The following is a 9822-nucleotide window of genomic DNA, read 5'->3' as shown; positions in this document are numbered from 1 at the left end:
CTCTCTCTCTCTCTCTCTCTCTCTCTCTCTCTCTCTCTCTCTCTCTCTCTCACACACACACACACACACACACAGACACACACATACCTTAAAAGATGACTTGTTAGTGTGTCTTTATTTAGAGTAAACAGAATGAGTATGTTGCATGACTGGTGTGGGAATTACTTCATTTGTGCTGGGAGCCACTTAGGAGGATTCTATTGGCATGTTCCTTGTACCCACAGCAAGGCACAGCATGGGAGGCACAGGGCTGAAAAGGTCACGTCTTTATTTTCTGAACGCTTGAGTGCTTCCTAAGTGCAGAGGTCCTTTGCAGAAAGATCATTACCTGCTCTGTCCCTTGTTTTCAATATTCTTAATCAGGTTACTGGCAATAAGAGCGCTGTTCCCTTTGGTTACCAAACAATGAGGCAGTTAAAGCAGCGGGTCACCTGGGAACTGTACCAGCCAACACTAATAAGTTAAAAGTACCACTGGGACCGAGGAGGAATTGGCAGAACTGCCTGGCTGGTGGGAAGCTGATCTTGTTTATCTTGTCTGGATTTTTTTTTCTCCTTCCTCTTTCAGGTTCATTTCTCAACAGTCTCCTTTCATTGTTTATGTGCTTACCTGTGCTAATTTCAATTGCCTTAGTGGCAACAGAGAATAATTAGCGTATGGAGCCTAGAAACTCAACTTTTCAATTTTATTAATGAGCTGAATTTAGTTCCCCTTTATCTTTTAACTGACCTCAAGAGCATTAGCAAAAACTGCAGAAATATGAATGCAGGTAAAGTAATAAGGAAGAATTATCAGTCACCCTTAATTTAATTGGTGTCACCTTAGCTTTTAGTAGGATAATAGGACGGGATTGCCACCTGCAATCATTCAAGACTACTTTGCTCACTAATTAGCTTACTTAAAAAAATTAAGCAACCTTTCAAAAGTGAGTAAAATAGAAGCTGGTGAAAATCACCGAAACATAATATCTGTTCTATAACATTAGTGGAATATTGGAGAATTTGAGAGTTTTGAGAAAAACCAAGTGCAAATTCTACACACAGAAAGAACTCTTATTGTTTATGGACTTAGTAAGACTTGAAGCACTAGTGGTAATTTTGATGTGTTTGATACTCCAAGGTCTCTTAGCTAATGTTGTTCATTATTAGACAGACTGTGTAGAATACCCAGGAGAGATGGTATTATGGGTAGGAAGAGTGTTTGACTTCTTTGGATAAAAGTGCTTTTTAGCAACTAGCAGTTGTTGAGTGTGCATTGATTTCCATTATAGTTGCTTTAGCATAAAAAAAAATACAAATGAAGTCATGTTGCCCTTTCAGAAGGTAGTATGGGACCTAATATAGAACACAGAAAAATTCATATAAAGTTGAATATTGTACCATACGTCTTAAACACATTTGTCAAGAATTATGAGTAATCATATACAGCAGCAACGTTGGATGTGATTTTAAAAAATAAAAAGCCCGTGGGTCTCTCTTACTCCTGCAAATAAGACTCTCAGAATGACATGCTTAGGAGATGCACTAGTCACTTTTATTTCAGAGTTATTTAACACAACTCACTGCCTTCATTTTCACCAAAATTCCCTAACAATTCTTGTGGTTTTTGTTACTTTTTGTTGTGTCTTAAGTAGATCCAAGCTTATTGGTAACCTTTCAGTTGAATGAGCACAAAACAAAACTTACTAACGTCCTTCCCCAAGTAATAATCTAATGCATACTCTCCTATATAAAATATATCTTCTATTATTATTATTATTATTATTATTATTATTATTATTATTATTATCCTATTACTTATACAGTGTTCTATCTGCATGTATTCTTGCACACCAGAAGAGGGCACCAGATCTCCTTACCTGGTGAGCCACCATGTGGTTGCTGGGAATTGAACTCAGAACCTCTGGAAGAACAGCAAGTCTCTTAACTGCTTAGCCACCTCTCCAGCTGCATAACAGACATCCTTTGTCATAGTTATTTCTGTCTTCTAATGGAGAGAACTTATGGGTATGTGATGATGAATTATAGGAGTTACTGATTTTCCCTGAACAATTTTTGATTCTAATTCAAATAAACTTAAGATGTCCATAGATTTAGTAGTATACCTTACTTATTTATTGTTATTGTTATGTTTAAATTTATCTGTTTGTATTTTACATGCATTGATGTTTTGCCTGCATGTATGACTGTGTGAGAGTGTTGGATACACTGTTACTGGAGTTGCAGACAGTTGTGAGCTGTCATGTGGGTGTTGGGAATTGAAGCCAGGTCCTTAAAAGAGCAGCTAGTACTTTTAATTGATGAGTCGTCTGTCCAGTCCCTATTTATTATTTTTTTAAAGGTAATATTTAATTTAGTTTAAAGAAAAACAACTTAGAACTAACTCCAAGAACAACAGGCAGGCTAACTCCTGAAAAGAACATGGCAGTTACACTGATTGGAGGGTGGAGAAAAAGGAACATGACATGTAGCTGCTGAAGTTGTAAATTGCTTGCAAACAAATTTCTTTGAGGGTGAAGGGTTCTATTGATGTGGAGAGACGCCATGACCACAGCAACTCTTATAAACAGAAACACTTAACTGGGGCTGGCTTCCAGTTCAGATGTTCAGTCAGTTATCATTATGGCAGGAAGCAAGACAGCATGCAGGCAGACATGGTGCTGGAGAGGTAACTGAGAGTTCTACATCTGATTTTCTGCAGGCAGCAGGAAGAGAACTGGGTGCCACACCAGGTTTTGCTTGAACTTGTGACACCTCAAAGCCCACCTGCAGGTACTTATTTCCTCCAACAAGGCCATGCCTCCTAAAAATGCCTCTCCCTGTGAACATATGGGACCATTTTCTATCAAACTACCACAGGATCCTTGGGTCATCTCTGACTATCAGATCACCCGTGGGCTTCTCTCTGAGCGTGTCCTATAGATCTCAAGAGGCAAAGTTTCTTCTTTCCTACACAGGATGTATTCTCGGTCTCAACCAGTTCTCCACTGAGGGGTGACTTGAACAACTTCTCCATGAACGCAGAGCATGGGGATGCACATTCTGATGATTTAGAGTTCTCTTCGTGTGTCTCTCCATCCATCTCTATCACCACCACTGTTTCCTCTGCATCTCACAGGACCATATTTCAATGCTGATCATAAGCATGTAAGCTGCCTTGAAGCTTCCAGTCATTTCTCATCATCACATAAATTCGCCAAGTCTGGAGAGATCCAGGGCACCTCCCAGGTATTGGTGGTTTACTGCTGATTCATGACATCTGCCATGTTTCAAATGCTCTACCTTTTCCCACCCCCTGAGAGAACAGACACTCTGATACCATATATATATATGGCTAGTTCCACAATTGGACCTGACCACTTACCAGCCTAAATTCTTCTTTTGCAATATAAACTCACTGCTATAGTTAATACTACTGATTATTATTGTGATTAACATGTGCCAATCAGTTTGACAGGCTAAATGATATGCTAAAGACTTCATATTCATTTTTTCATTTCATCCTTGTTGCAGAAGTTTTGTTTGTATTCATATTTGATAAGATAGTAGTTGAGTCACACACATACACACACATAGAGAAAGAGAGAGAGAGAGAAAGAGAGAGAGAGAAAGAGAGAGAGAGAGAGACAGAGACAGAGAGACAGAGAGAGAGAGAGAGGGAGGGAGGGAGATGATGGAGGGTGTGAGTTAAATTCTCTGGGTGGAAGGCTGTAACTTATCTAGCTATTGCTCCATTCCATAGGTAGTAATTGTCTATACATTTTTTTGTTTTGCTTCCTGTTTATGGAATACTACAACTATCCTTCTTTGGGATACCCATAAATTCAAAAGTGAAACTGTGCTATGAAGTATCAATAAACTGTAGTCTTATTTTTATTGTGGTTGGTATAGCCTTAGAATTTAAACATTTACATCAAAAGACAAAGTGATTATTTGGGGATTATATTTTTAAAGAATCTATAAAGCAGGCCTTAATGTTTGAGTTCCACTAGATGTAAACTTTCAGTTCACATATGCTGTTTCTCTTATATTTTATGAGCTTAATTTTATCCAGATAGCACTTTGGGGTACCCTCAAATGAAAGAATTGTAGTCTATAAATTCAGGTGACTGTTGAGAATAATCTATAGAAACAGATGATGAAATGAGAACTATTCTTTCTATGTTGCACAAATTTTCAGGTACAGTTTGATGCAAGAGCAATATTGAAATGCATTCCTATATTTAATCTCGATATTTTTGTCTAAAATTTGCAGACTCCTTATATAAAACTATATCCTGTGAAAAATATTTTATATGCATTGAGCATCAGAGGTCCAGTTGCTTCTGAGAAAGAACTGTAGTTATTCTGTCTGTTTGTATTGATGTAGACTGTTTTAGAGGTAGAGACCTCTTAAACAATGCTGAAGGGTTAGTAAACCTCTGATTGGTTAATCGGGTATCATTAAAGTATTGAGTTTGACTGGAAGGCTAGAAAATGACTATAAATTCTTTCCATCAGGTAAAGATGTGAACTAATGATCTTGAAGGAAACCAAATGCTCTCAGTCTTCTTATTGATCAAAACAGTGAGCTGCAATGACCACTTTGAAGTCTTTTGTAGCACCTGAACTCTAGGATTATTCATTTTATGTGCACAACAGTTCTAAATAACGGATCCCATTTTCTATTGAATGCAATGCACAGATCTCTGAATATGGCACCTAAAATATGCTGCTTTTTTAGATGACAGCCATTGAGAATCAGGTGATACAGAGACACAGAAATAAGTCTTCCCATGGCTTCCCTCATTGAAAAGCAGAAAATTCTGAAAAATAAATACTTTCATGAATCAGTTCTGCTAGTCAGCTTTGCATCAATGTGACAAAATTTCCAAGATATTGGCTTATGAGAATTATTTTTTTGTCTCATAGTTTTGGAGGTTTCAGCTCATGGTCATTGGTCTGGTTTCTTTAAACCTAACTAATGAGCTACCTAACACTAGCTTGGGTATATGTAGTGTAGCACCATTTACTAGAGGTTCATGTCAACACCACCCCTCCCCTGTTTAAAGTTTTGTACTCAGGACCTCAAAGTCAATTCCAACTATATTAAAAGTCAGCTCATTGTTATTACTAAGTGAGTCATAGGAGCGAACTTCTAAGATTCTGTGGAACAATGACTTAGTCATGAGGTCATAAAATGACTAAAATCACAGTACAAAAAGCATTGACTAGAGTCAGAAAATGAATATTTGCTACCAAGTCACGTTGTGATCCTAGGGAGTTCTTAGCACTGATTCTGAGCCACAGAGGCCTGAGCTCCAAACAACATTATCAGACTAGGTGCTTTCTTTGGTTTCCACTGAATACAAAATTTACTACATGCTCTAAAGCTGTGATTTAGGTTATTACTCTGGGAATAGCGTGTTTTCAGGTAAGAACTTGGAATAGAAGGCAATTTTTACAAAATCTCATATAACTATAAAAGGAGAGAATTTTATTTTAGCATTATTGTCCTGCAGATTGGAATATATCTTAGGTCCTACCATAATTCCTAAAATATAATAAAATAAAATAATTGAAAGAAATATGGTTAGTCAATAACAAAGACATAGGTCTGTCTCAGAATACATAAATCTATGTCTAGAATCAAGTGGAGGCATGCTAGCATTTCTGTATGTAGGTCAATATACTTGAAGACATAAATAAATTATTGTAAAAAATGAATCACCCACATCTGTCTGAAAATACAGAAGCATCTGAGTGTGCAGTTTTATTTCATCCTTTAGTATGTCAACACACTGAGCCCACTTCTTAATTTGAAAATGAGAAAAGCCTTTCTGAAAATAAGCCAATTGGCTAAAAAAACCAATATGAAGGAAGCTTTGGGAAGCCATATCTCTCAGATGTCTGAGAACTTTGTAATGCAAATTGTACTGCTCCTTTCTTGTTACCAACAACTTAATTTGGGGCAGGATTGATTAACTAGAATGTTTGCTAATCAGTTTGAAATAAGACTAGGCTGGGCTCCAACGGAAGTCTGCCAGAACTTCCTTTTCCAAAGACAAGGTCGACAGCTGGTTTCATTTTGGTAATGGTTTTGCCCATTATCTTATCATTTGCTTCATTTTATATGGCCCAAATCTCAAATTACAATTGTTTTGAAGACACTCAAGAGACAAGGTAAAAATAAATAAAGATTCCACACACAATGCAGAGACACAGACTTAACAGTACTTGATAATTAGATTACTTTGCTGTAAACTTTGGTTTCCTCTTCCCACTTTGTAAAAGAGTCAGTGAGTATATTGTCAGTTATCAGTTATTGCTGACTCTACATTTTAGTTATAGCCAATGAGACATTGTTGAGGAAACAGGAAAAACAACTTTGTTTTGACCATCAAAACATACCAATTCTTGGTCCATTATAATGAATTTTTAGTGTCATTCTCCAAAGTTTAAAAGCAAAGGAAAGTGTAATAAAGGTACTGATGTATCAGAACCATAAGACACACTGAAAATGTCCAAATTTCAAACCCTGTAGGGAATATTCATGTAAAATGGTGGTGCCAATCAGACTAGATAGAGGACAATGGGGAATAGTGGGGTCTATAAAACACTTATGAAGGCCGCATTTTTTGAAGATTTTTCAAATTTAGTTTATAAAACAAATACCATGTTCACAAGATAAGAATTAGAGTATATGTACTTGTTACCTTTCTCTTGTTGTGATAAAATACCACGACCAATGTAACTTACAGAAGATAGAATTTATTTGAACATGGCAGTTCCAGGGGATAAGAGTCCATGATAGTAAAGAGGAGGGAGGCGTGGTGTCTGGAGCTAGAAGCTGAGAGCTCACATCTTGAACCCCAAGCAGAAAGCAGAGAGAGCAAATGAGAAATGGTGGGAGTATTTAAACTCTCAAGGCTCACCCTCAGGGCCGCTCTTCCTCCAGCAGGACCACACCTACTAACCCACCCAATACAGCACCACCAACTGGGACTAAGTGTTTAAATGTCTGAGATTCGGGGGTTAGGATTGGGGGTCTCTTCCAAAACACCACAGTATATATTATAAGTTTTGAAAAAAGCTAGAGGTTGAAGGACATATGAACTTATATTTCAGAGATATCAGCAAGATCTGCTGTCTCTCAAAAGATAGACAACACAAGCTTAAGGCAAAGAGAAAAAAGAAAGAGTAATTAGCCAGTTTGAGTACCTCATAGAGTTGACAGGAATTAGAAGAAAGGCAGTCCCTTTTGTAACAGTACCAGCCCAAGGAAAACAACATGTCTGCATGTCCTGGGAGAATGGGCATCAGCTCCACAGGTATCCAAATTTTATAGTCATCTGCCTAATTGGTGAGCCCAGAAATTAAAACCTTTAAAGCCTTTAACATAACAAGATGTTCACTAATCTCCCGACTTTGTTCTTTCTGCTTCCTTGTTCTTCTTCCCTTTCCCTGACTTGAACTTTTTCTTTGTCTTGAGCCTGAGCAGTTTAACCAGGTGCACTCACCAATCAATATTCCTTACTTCCATCCAAATGAATCAATGATGTTTATTCCAAATGAGCCTGTTCTCTGCTTACTGAAAGGTTTAATAACAGACTTACACTTGAGGCACATTCCATTTGACCTACCCTTTGTTTAAAACCCAAATAAACAATTGCTAGCAGTAAAACATTGCACGTTTTCTCTATATCATCTGCTTTCTTTAATCTCTCATGTGTCAACTGCAGATTCTGGGACTGAACCCACGTGGTGATGTGACTAATTCTTCATATTCAGTTTTTTCTCTGAATCCCCATTGCAAAACAATCTAATCATCTATGTCAATGTTTGTACAGCAGAGTCTTCACTGAGTTTCCTAGTCCACAGCTATGGAAAATAAAATAAAGACTTTGCAAAGTCTTTTTAGAATCATTACATTTTTTGTCTTATAAATTCCTTTGAAGAAAGCACTACTATGCTCTTGTTCAATTTGAGATATGGAAAGATGACACAAAATATAACTCAACGAACATGAACCTTGTTATTTCCTTACTTTTGAGGTTTTGTAAATTACCTAAACTGTACAAGATTGAAATCTGTCATCTATGAATTAAAGACAACACTGTATACCCTCAGCAGCCATTGCAAGAACCCATGAAATTATGTAAGTTCCCATGCCCACCACCATTGTTGGAGGAGGCTGCTTGTTGATTTTTGGCTACCTGGCTAGCTTAGACCTGAAATAATCACACAGAAACTGTATTAATTAAATTACTGCTTGGTCTATTAATTCTAGCTTTTTATTGACTAACTCATACATTAATTTAATCCATTTTTATTAGTTTGTAAATTGTCATGTGACTGTGGCTTACCAGGTAAAGTTCCCAGCTTCTGTCTCCAGCTGCTCCATGGCTTCTCTCTGACTTTGCCCTCTTTCTCCCAGCATACATTTCATTGGGTTGTCTTCGTTTTCTCTGCCCCCTCTATTTCTTTCCCTTCTTCCTTTTCTTTCATGGCCTTAAATATGGATGATGGAGTTTTGCTGGTTTCTGTGAATTAAAGATCACCAAACAACATTAAGTAAATAAGCCACAGAAGGCTATCAGGGTCAGAGTGGAAATGCTGTGTGGGGTTCTCCGGCTTTTGGTGTCAAAACTTCTTGATTCACTTCCAAAATTTTTGAGATGACTAAAGCACTTTTTCTTTTATTGTGATATAAAAATAAAAATATGTAAGCAAATATGTTTAGTATATATTAATATTATGAAGCTTTGAAACTGAAACTTAAAAATCATTTTAATTTTATTAAGAAAATAATAAACAACATTTATAAGCTAGCAGATTTTTGTGACAATTTTTCCAATTCTTAATGCTTTAATTTAGTTTTAAAACAACTTAAGTTTTATTTATTTACTTATTCTTTTGGATACTACATACCTACATGCTGAATTACATTAGAAAATATTCTTATTCTTTTGTCAATTTATTTATGAGGAATTAATTTATGTCATGATTTGTTTAATTTTTAAATATTTCATAGACTATATTTTGATCCTATTTTTTTACCCTTTCTGTACTCCTCCCAGATCCCTCTTCACCAACTCAATTTCATGTTCTCTCATTTAAAAATCAAAAAACCAAAAGGAAAAAATTCCAAAACCAAAACAACAGCAACAACAAAGATACCCTCCCATAGAAAACACACATATGCACAGCACATGCACACACACACACACACACACACACATACACACCACAGAAAACATGGAGTCTGTTTTGTGTCGTCTAACTACTCCTGAGCATGAGGCCTGTTTTAGAGCTTTGAGTTACTCTACTGAAGAAGATTGATTTTTCTTCCCTATTGATTGTGAATAGCTTCTTCATTAGTAGTGGGACTTTGTGCCCACCTCTCTTGCTCAATGCTGAGATGTTGTCTGGCTTGATCTTGTGCAGGACTAAAGGATGCTTTCCACAGTCTCTGTGAGCTCACATGTACATCAGCTCTGTTGTATCTGGAAAATGCTGTTTTCTTGGAGTTGTCAGTAATCGCTGACTCTTATAATATTTTACTTCCTCTTCTGCTTAGAAGGCTGAGCCTTGATGGGAGGCATGTGATAAATATGAATGCTACAAAGTCTCTCATTCTCTGCACATTGTTCAATTGTTGGACTCTGTGTTAATTCTTACCTGCTGCATGAGGAAGCATCTGTAGTGAGGACTGAGTGATGCACCGACCTATGGCTATAGCAACACTGCATTAAGAGTCATTTTATTGTGATCTTCATCAAGCAGGTTCTCCTCTAGAGTACATGACCTATCTAGTCTCAGGTTCTTGGCCTGGATGATAGTG

General features: G+C 37.0%; 1 pseudogene; it reads right to left on the bottom strand.

The window, feature by feature from the left end:
* Positions 1–2971: 2971 nt before the first annotated feature.
* LOC119811022 lies at positions 2972–3265 on the bottom strand (annotated as a pseudogene).
* Positions 3266–9822: the final 6557 nt, after the last annotated feature.

The sequence above is a fragment of the Arvicola amphibius genome, chromosome 4 (genome assembly GCF_903992535.2).
Source record: "Arvicola amphibius chromosome 4, mArvAmp1.2, whole genome shotgun sequence".
Lineage (NCBI taxonomy): Eukaryota > Metazoa > Chordata > Mammalia > Rodentia > Cricetidae > Arvicola > Arvicola amphibius.
The sequence above is the reverse complement of the archived record's forward strand: the minus strand, read 5'-3'. Positions and strand labels throughout refer to the sequence as shown.